The sequence below is a fragment of the Hylobates moloch genome, unplaced genomic scaffold, assembly GCF_009828535.3.
Source record: "Hylobates moloch isolate HMO894 unplaced genomic scaffold, HMol_V3 SCAFFOLD_16, whole genome shotgun sequence".
NCBI classification, from domain to species: domain Eukaryota; kingdom Metazoa; phylum Chordata; class Mammalia; order Primates; family Hylobatidae; genus Hylobates; species Hylobates moloch.
The window spans coordinates 77,699,597-77,709,590 of record NW_026652291.1 but is presented as its reverse complement, the minus strand read 5'-3'; positions in this window follow the sequence as shown (position 1 = coordinate 77,709,590).

Here is a 9,994-nt window from a genome sequence, read left to right as displayed (position 1 = left end):
AGGACTCTCCCTGGGTAACTAAGGTAACTATTCCCTATGGATAATCAACTACACTGGGATATGTTGAATTTGAAACATGACTGTTTTGATAGGTGAATTTGAAAGTTAACTACATCAACAGACAGTTGGATACATGGTTTTGATTTTCAGGTGTGATACAAGACCTGTCGAAAAAAGATATGAGTGTTGTCAGCTTAATGATGGTAGTTAGAAGTCACGCAGGATGATGGAGGATACTCACAGAAAGCGCACACAATGAGAAAAGAAGGAGGCTGGTAGCTGACACTTGGGGAAAACTCATGGGCTATTTAAGGGATAAGCCCAGAAGGAAGTAGTTGCAAAGGAGTTTAAAAAGCCATGACTAGAATACAATAAAAAGAACCAGTGTCAATAAATGCTAAAAGAACATTTCTAAAATAAAAGAGTTGTCAGTGTTGTAAAATGAGATAGAAAGTAGGATAAGAACTCAAAAATATTCAGTGAATTTAGAAGGAAGAATTAGTGAATTTGGTAAGAACAACTTCAGTGAATTAATGGTGGCAGGACACAGAGTCCAATGGTTTAAGATAAAGAGTAAAAAAGTGGTGAAAAAGTAAAAACTGGGAATGTTTCTTTCATGAGTCTTGTACGTGAATGGGAAGAGAAAAGACTGAAACTAGAGGACTGAGAGATTCATTTGAGGGGTTGTGGTGGGGGGGGATAATCATGAGTATGTGTAAAAGATAGGTGGGAAGAAGTAAAGAGGGAAATGTCTATGGTACAAGAAATGACGCTTTTAATTTACTTCCTATCCTCCATTTTTTAAGAAATGTGCATTTCAGTCTCTTTAGTTTTCTGGTTCATAGTATCTGTATCAGGTGACTATTGATTTCTTTGTATGTGATTGGTTTATATTTTGACTATCAACACTCTCCACTGGCATTTACTATCCATTTATTATCTAGGCATTCAAGCCGGCCTAATAATCCTATGCTAGATTAGTTGAGTCATACATTTGATATCTCTAAATTTTTGGTAAAGTAGTCTCAAATTCTTATCCTAAGCTAAAATATCAGGAGAGGTGGGTTTACCACTTAACAACTGTGAGAACCAATGCCTCCTTTTCTCAGATGAACTTTAAGTGATATCAATAATCCAACTATTCACTAGAAGAGAAAAACTGACATCTATGGTATTAAAGAAAAAGAATTACTCTGACACATTAAAACAGTAAAGAAGACTCTAATCAGGAATATTGCAATAGGAGTCAATTGTACTGTAATAGGGAAGAGAGTGAGTCCAGCTCCAAATACAGCAAAGACAGCTGGAGATTCATAGCCAAGGAACAGAGTGAGGAAATTAGAGGATGGCAAATTACTAAGAGGAAACATCAAGGATAGGGGGATTCTTACTGAAGGCAGGCCCAAGTGATCAGAAATCAAGGGTAGGGGTTCTTGCTAAACTGATGTAGTGACATTTACTGAAAACAGGCCTAACTGAGAAGAGTGCTTAGTGGAACCTAATTTAGTTTGAAGAAAAAGATAGTCTTTGTCAGGGATGATGGTGAAATAAACTAGTTGAAATGAGCTGATTCTGGTTAAAAACATATCTGCTAATGGAAGTCAGGCAATTTTGTGCTGTCTAATATTTTATGATTGAATAATATGAAAATTTATTTGTATTGAAAAATATAGTATTATGATGATGAGTTCATGTTTTCAAAGAAACAATAAAATAAAATAACATCCAATGCATTGTCTTATATTATTTACTAGATTAAATGGAGCTATGTCAAAAATCATTAAGAACCACATTGTCCCTTACAAGAAATTCCCCCTCTCATACAAGCTACATAAATAAGCCACTTTTACATGAACCTGTTCAGGGAAATATTTAGTCGAAGCTGTAACTGTTTTTTTCCTTGCTTGCCTGTTGTTTACTATTATAAACAATGAAACAGAAATACTTTAAGAGAGTAAGTCACAAAGGAAATAAGTGCAAAAATTCAGTCAAATAAAATGGACTTTTCTGGTTATCTTAGGATGCTGTTTCTTTCCCATATATTATTTGGTGATATGGAATATGCAAATAAGTTGTTTAAATAATGTTGTATTGACTGTATATCCTACTGCTTAGAATCCTGAGAAAGAAGGTCTCAGAAGAAAAGTACTACAAGGTCTCAGAAGGAAGAACTAGTAAGCAATGGAACTTACTAGCTCTTACTATTGTTCTGTTTCTGTTAGACTTAATAGATTACAATACATTTAATAACCTATTTACTTGACTATCAAATGCGAAAAGCACAGAAATAAGTTATACATTTTTGAAGCTTTCTAAGGTAGACAACTTTGTTCTTAAACATTTTTAGTATGACATTCATTAATTGCTTTGAAATGGGAAGATAGTAGGAACTAAATTACCCTTTATAATTCTGATTAAGAAAATAGCACCTGTAATCCCAGCACTTTGGGAGGCCAAGGCAGGCGTATCAGGAGGTCAGGAGATCGAGACCATCCTGGCTAACACAGTGAAACACTGTCTCTACTAAAAATACAAAAAAATTAGCCGGGCATGGTGGCAGGCACCTGCAGTCCCAGCTACTTAGGAGGCTGAGGCAGGAGAATGGCATGAACCCAGGAGGTGAAGCTTTCAGTGAGCCAAGGCACTGCAGCCTGGGCAACAGAGCGAGACTCCATCTCAAAAAAAAAAAAAAAAAAGATATTACAGTCAGATTAGCTATAACATCTATAAGTACTTTTCTACTTAGTCATATGTGCAATCATTTATATACTTCAATGTAAGCAAAACAGTTAATAAAAAACATTAAGGGATCTTTTTATAGGGAACGCTTCAAAATCTGTCAACTTTTTATGTTTTCCAATTAAAAAATAATCCCCTTTGGCATTTATATTTCTTTTTTTTTTTTTTTCAAGAAGACCACATTGCATTTTGCAGAATTAAACCAGATGGCCTGTAAAAGGAATCTATCACCAAATTTAACTAGGGCATTTCATAGAAGTCTTTCAATTTCTACATGACATTTTTATGAAGTGTTTTTTCTTCATACCCTTATGTAAATTAGCACAGACCCTGAGGCCCAAAGTTTGAAAAACGTTAGGCCAGACGTAAAAACAACCAGGCCACTGAAAGATAAGAAGCATAAAGTGAAGACATAGCACTAATCTATACTCATGCTTTCAACAAGCATTAACTGCACTGGCTCATATGCCAGTCGTGATTACATTTAGAAGTAGTTAGAGAAGGTTGTAGACTAAGAAAGGGTTTAAAAAGAATAATTCTATTTAAATAGCTAGCCTAAAGACTTCTTAATGTTTATTGTCCTTGCTTTTTAATGTAAATTGATAATTTAAGTAGTTAGGCTCCTTAGCCAGTTCCCCAGACCTGGTTTTTCTCTCCATTGCTAATCATTGACTTTGTTCCCTTCCTCCAAGTTTCCTTATGGAATTAATATTTATAGCTCTGATGGTCTATGAGGGCTCTGATGAGTCAGTCATTTTCTATCTTCATTTATTGCTGGATGCAGCTTTAGCGGGTGAGGAGTTGATCAGGTTAGGATTTAGTCTGAGAGGAATTTCTAATCATAGATTTTCTTTAAGAATAGGATATGGGAAAGACATTAATAATAAAAGACTTTGCCCCCTTTGCATTTGAAAATGATACTGTGACTGGTATTATCATTCTAGCTTTTGGGGTGTGGCTGAAAACCTGGAGCCTTTTGCAGCAGCTTTCTGTATGCTGTTAGAATATTAAAGAGAATCCTTTGGTCTACAGCTGCTGATACAATTCACTAAGCCTAATGCAGCTTGGAACTGTTACCCTTTTCTTTTTTGGAAATTAATTCAGAGCATGGAAAGGCTTCGAGAATGAGCATATGTTGGTGCACACATGCTAATACGAAATCAATGAGGAGCCTTTCATAAGTAACAGAATTTGACTCAAGCTAAATTATAACAAATTTATTATCAGACACTAGGGGTTACAAAGAATTTTGTTTTTAAAAGTTTGGAAAACCTGTATAGTAGTCAGGATAACCCAGATTGCAAGTCAGGAGCTGATGACTAGTTTCCATATTCATGTTGGACAGAGAAGCCTAAAGCCTTCCTGTCTTTTTGCCATGACGATTGAGATTAAAATTCTATGGAGGAAGAGATATTGATTGGCTTGTTTTGTGGCACAGTGAATGACAGTTCCACCAGAACACTGTGGAATTGGGAAAGGTAGTACTTAGGATTAACTAATGCTAAAGAAAATAGAAGGTACAAGCAGTGGGCTATTGGTCTTATTTCATTACTGCTACTGGTCTTTGGATAATGAGGTGCAGAACTGAAGAATTATCATGATGGATCATGTTTTAGAAAGCAGCTGTTTTAATCTTTAATATTATCGAGATTTTTCTATTTTCTCTCTCTATTTCTTTTTCTATCTCTGTCTCTCTTGCTGTCATTTTTTTCTCTCAATAATCATTCATTGGATCATTTCATAGGACAACTTCTGGGCAAAAGCATTTTGAAAATTGTAACTGCTACAGTCTGAATGTTCGTGTTCCCTCAAAATTCGTATGCTGAAACCCTAACATCCAAAGTGATGGTATTAGAAGGTGGGAACTTTGGAAAGTAATTAGGTTTTTATTAGGTCATGAGTGTGGGTCCTTATGATGGGATTAGTGCTTTAATAAGAAGAGGAAGAGATCTTTCTCTTCATGAGCGTGCACCCAGGAAAGGTCATGTGAGGACACAGTGAGAAGGTGGCTGTCTACAAGACAAAAAGAGGGCCCTCACAAATAAGCAAATCTGCCAGCACCTTGACCTTGGACTTACCAGCCTCCAGAATGGTCAGAAAACAAATTTCTGCCAATTGATTTACCTAACCTTTTGTTATTGCAGTCCAAACTAAATAATACAGACAGGTTCTAAGAAAGGGACTATTATTATTATTATAGTTTGCTTGTTATTTTCACTTAGTAGACTAGCATGTCCACATTTGCCCAAAAAATGAAATAAAGCTAAATAATACAGAGTCTAAGAAAAGATCATTATTATTATTACAGTTTGCTTTGTACTTTCAGTTAGTAGACTAGCACGTCCACATTCACCCAAGAAAATGAAATGAGTTCCCAATATGAGTAACTCAGAGAAAAACAATATAGGGGTGTTAGTCAAGTTACCTATTTTCCTGATGTATTTGTTTACTATTTGAATATTTTAGTAATATTAATAATACCAGGAAGTGTCGGGGAATTATATACAGCATTCTTCACCAAAGAACACCTGTATTTTACCTTCAAAGACTGCTATTATATTTAGGACTCCTCTCTTTTGAAACACAACCTATTCAAGGTCACAAGGTTCAAGGACAGGAAAATTTATGCTCTTAGTGAAATGCCTCCCATGCAAATCTCACATAAAATTATTTTTTCCAATTTCAGACTTACTGTAAGCATTAAATAAAGGACATAGAATACTGAAGAAGTTAACATCAAATTTCTTTTCAAGGGGGTGTGTTTCAGAGTTTCAAATAGAGAACAAATTTTTCTCTTTTATAAATTATCTTAAGGCCTCTTTTGCTAGGAGTGGAAAGTTGATGAGATAAAGCAAATTCTAAGTGAAATAAGAAATTGAATGCACACATTAATTTATTGAGAAAACAAATTAGTGATCTTCTTGCAGAGTTTAACCAATAGGCTTTTGTGGAATGATAGACTTTTGTGGAAAAAAGCTAATACCAGTTAATGGTGGTGATGGTGGAGACACACAATAATCTAATTTCAGCCAAAATACTCCAATGGGATTGATGAATCATATTATATAGATTGATTGTCACCAAGGAGTGTGCTGGCACACAAGTAATGAGACTAATAGTACAGAGATTACCAACCAGGTAGATTGAAGCAAAAGAACATGAGATTGAGTTTAAATTGGGAGAAATTCTTCGCATGGTCTGTAAAGTAAGATAACTTCCACAACGACACCATTTTCCAAGGTTACTTTCTAATCTCTATTTCTGTGAAACTTCAGTTTTAAGGTCTATAAAGTTTCAAAGGCTCAAGTATTATTTCAGTGGAGATAGCAACCTCTCTTTTCTGGTATGACATGTCTGGCCTATTATTGTATATTTTACATAGAAAATCACATGCGAGGTACATGCAATCATCTAAGAAGTAAACTCATTTATTAAAATGAACTTTGTACTGAAGAGAGAGACATTTATACCCACGTTCTTTTAGGTAAATTCTAAAAAGGAAAAAAAGATTCTAAAAGAAAGGAAGTATAAATTTATGATTTGGTTTTGTTTTGTGCTTTAGTCAATTGTAAGAGAATCTGTAGTCCAGGACATTATATCAATAAAAAGACACACACAAAAAAGGCTGTAAAAATAGAGAATATATGAATGTTACTTGAAACCTGGTAATCTTTGGCCCCTGGTAATCTTTGGCCCCATTCATATCAATCTAATTCTGTAGGACTTTTTTTTGACATTATCTCCTTTCCAAAGATGATCTGCTCCTGAGAGATCACTAAAATCTTCAGCCTGAGATGTCTGATTGAGATAGTTTTCCAGTAATCTGAGGATGGCTTATGTTTCTTTCATTGAAAATTATGAACTCAAGGATTAAGTTTCTGGAGTTTTACTGATATCCTACTAGTTGATGTTACCTGATGTGGTCCTTCCAACTGTGTTTCAAGAGCTTTATTTATCTGTATCTCTTCTAGAAGACTAGATCTTCAGGCTTTAGATCATGTAAGAGTTGTTTGGGAGGATGTTGAAGAAAAGTTGATGATCAGATATGGTATATTGCTTGTATGGTATTGGTATAACCAATATCAATATATGTAATGTATTGTTTTTCAGTATTCATCCGTGTTTGTGTTGAGTTGGCCTATTCTTTAACCATGAGGAAAGAGCCAATTCACCCCAGAAGTTGATTTGGGTGTTAAAGCCCATGGCTTTACTTTATGAAATGGAAGTTTGAGTGTCTCCAAGCTTTGCTGATTTTAGTTTGACAATTCAATTCTCATACATTTTGCAGTGATTGAGGGTGATAAGAAAGTGAAGTTTCTGAGTTTGTTATTACAAAGTTATTACAAAGCAGTTAGTAACCATCTCAGTAAAACACAAATTTAAGCTTTTATTTATTTATTTATTTATTCGCTATGATCAGAATGCAGATGTTTGCTAGGTAGCTTTCTGGCAAGGAAAATTGTCACTCTATCCTAAGGCTCAGCAGACAATGACAGAGATGTATTCAAAACTATTTAGGGTTAGTCTTATGAAACATTTTGGAAATTTTAAAGAGGCCTAGGATATTGGTATCTTGTTAGTGCCTTATTTTTATCATTTTTGCAAGATTATACTAGTGATGGGTGAGTCAGGCACCAGAAACTTACTCAGCAAATTTTATAACATTCCCCACCAATATTCATTGAGCCTATTGTCCAATTTGTACTTTATTTGGTAGGCAATTTTATTTAAAATTTTGGATGATTTCTTTTGAGTTACTTTGGTACTATTCAGCAGCTATTTTGAAAGTGCCAGAAATTATCATCATGTAAATTGCAATCAGACTGTTCAAAAATCTTTTTGTTTTTTTTTTTTTTCTTCTTCTGAGTCTAGATCACTAGCACTCTATATAGCCTCTTTGAACTTTTCCAAAGTTTTGGTCTTTTCAGATGTAGAGGGAGACAGGATGTTACGAACAACTGCCTTCCTGTCATGCTGATCAGCTTGGGCATTTCCTTTAGCCTTCCTATTTTCCTTTTATACATGTGTTCCTACTTTTATACTAGCTATCTTCTTAGGAAGCTATAGAGCACTTTGCAAAGTGTTCTATTGCTTCCTAAGAAGATTCTAAGAAAAAAACTACTTAATTGTTAACGATTAAAATTAGGTTTCCTAGGTAATGTCAAGAACCCTCACTGTTTCCAAAGCATTCCAAAATTAGGCACTGCCACAATAGCATGTTGCTACCAATTTATGTATTGATTCTTCTATCACTAGCCAACTGGCAAGCTCTGATGGATGCAATGAAGTTACCATTCCTGCTGATGTGTGCTTCTGAAAAGCAATAATTATCTATGGTTGAATGGACTTCTAGTTTGGTGGTAGAATTTGAAATTTTTCTATTTCAGTCTTAAGGTATGACCTAAGAGCAAAAGAGATTAGACTTGCGTTTTCTAGAAAAGTTTCTAATAAGTTTCTTTAGAACATAGTTTACAAACAAAAGCTAATATTAACTTTCCCCTTATGGTAATAAAAGGAGAGTAGCAAAGTACATTAATAATTATCTTGGGCTGCCATAGCAAAACACTAGACTAGAGAGCTTAAACAGAAATGTATTCTCAGAGTCCTGGAGTTTGGGAAACCTCAATCAAAGTGTCACCAATTCAGTTCCTAGTAAAGGCACTCCTTGTGGCTTGCAGATTTTCAGCTTCTCACCGTGTGCTCACGTGGCCTTTCCTTAGTGCATACACAGAGAAAGAGATTTCAGTTTTGTATTTTTTAATTTGCCTTGGCCAATGAATCACTTCAGGATAAAATTATGGAATCTTGATTTCTTTTAGAAGTTTTTTCATACAAAAATTTCAGACTATTGAATGTTTGGAAGTTTGCTCACCTTTTACTTCAATTTCCTTTCTATTAAAGTTATCTAAAGTGACCACGATAATTGTAAATTATTCTTGGTGAAATTATACCATTTATAAATATAAGCACAAAAGTGGTGTTTATAGCACAAAAAAGCAGGAGTTTGTGCTAAACAAAGTGTGTCCTTAGGCTGAGATAAACCCATGAGAGTCTGGAAACATTCAGTCAAACTTTTTATTCATTTTATATGTGGGGTTGCCACCTAAGGACTGGTCATTTTGTGTTGCAGACCCAATCAATCTGCAACTCCTGATAGACAAGAAATTTTCAGATGAGATATTTCCTTTAACTAGACTTTCACAAAACAAGATAAGACTGAGGAAAGTTTTCATAAATTTTGGTAGATGTCCCTATCCGATAATGAAAGGTCTAGAAGAGATTATTACGTTAGTCTCTGAGATTAGTTCCAGAAATGTATTTATCAGAACTACGTATCTCTTCCACTCTAGGATTTGCTCTTATAGACTCACAACAGAAAGAGACAAGGGCAGAGAGGCAAACAGAAAAGGTACTAACTTCCATAGTTACAAGAAAAATTAATGCCAAGAAAAATTACTTTCAAGTCTGATAAAATAATCTAAGGGTCCCTTAAAATGGAGGCTAAAAAAAGTAATCAGGGCTCAGACTCAATGTGGAAACTCAACTTTGCAGTTTGAGAAACCCTGAATTTGTAAGTTCAATGGTATCCTGACAAGTATACTGCTTACACGGTGAGAGATTTTGCTGCAGTAGTGAGGGTCCTTGGCTTTATCTCAGTGGGTCCTCTAAGACTATTTGCCCCCTGAAATACCACCAGAGAAACCTACTGATTAATTAAATTTGAGTGTATTTAATTTACTGAAGCAAGCGAAAACATCACTTTGATTAATTATTGGTAATATCTCAAAAGGACTAAATGGACCGAAGGGTATTTATCAAGCGTTGAAGTTTAGGCTTCTGTTGTTTAAGCTGGCTCATTCAATTTGGGAAACTCATAGGGACTGCACAACGTTTGTGACATTAGAGACGAGGATTGTTGGAAAAAGTGAGATGGGGGTCTTGAGATAAATCTTGATAAAAAATGTTGTCTTGATAGATGAGCAGAGTCTTTGCTTGGGTGAATTTGTTTGCAAGAACTCATTACAAATTATTATATCATTAAAGTTACTTATTAGTTTGCAGCCTTGATTATGTATGTAATAATCTTCTGGAGAGAATACTTATCAAACATGAGTTAATCCAGACAGAACTGGGCATCAGGGGCAGATCTATAGTTCCCGGCCTGGTGGGCACAATGGAGTCAATGACTAGAGAACTCTTATCAGGCAAAAATGTTTTCAGCTGTAAGCAATAAACTTTATGATGTTAAAAAACC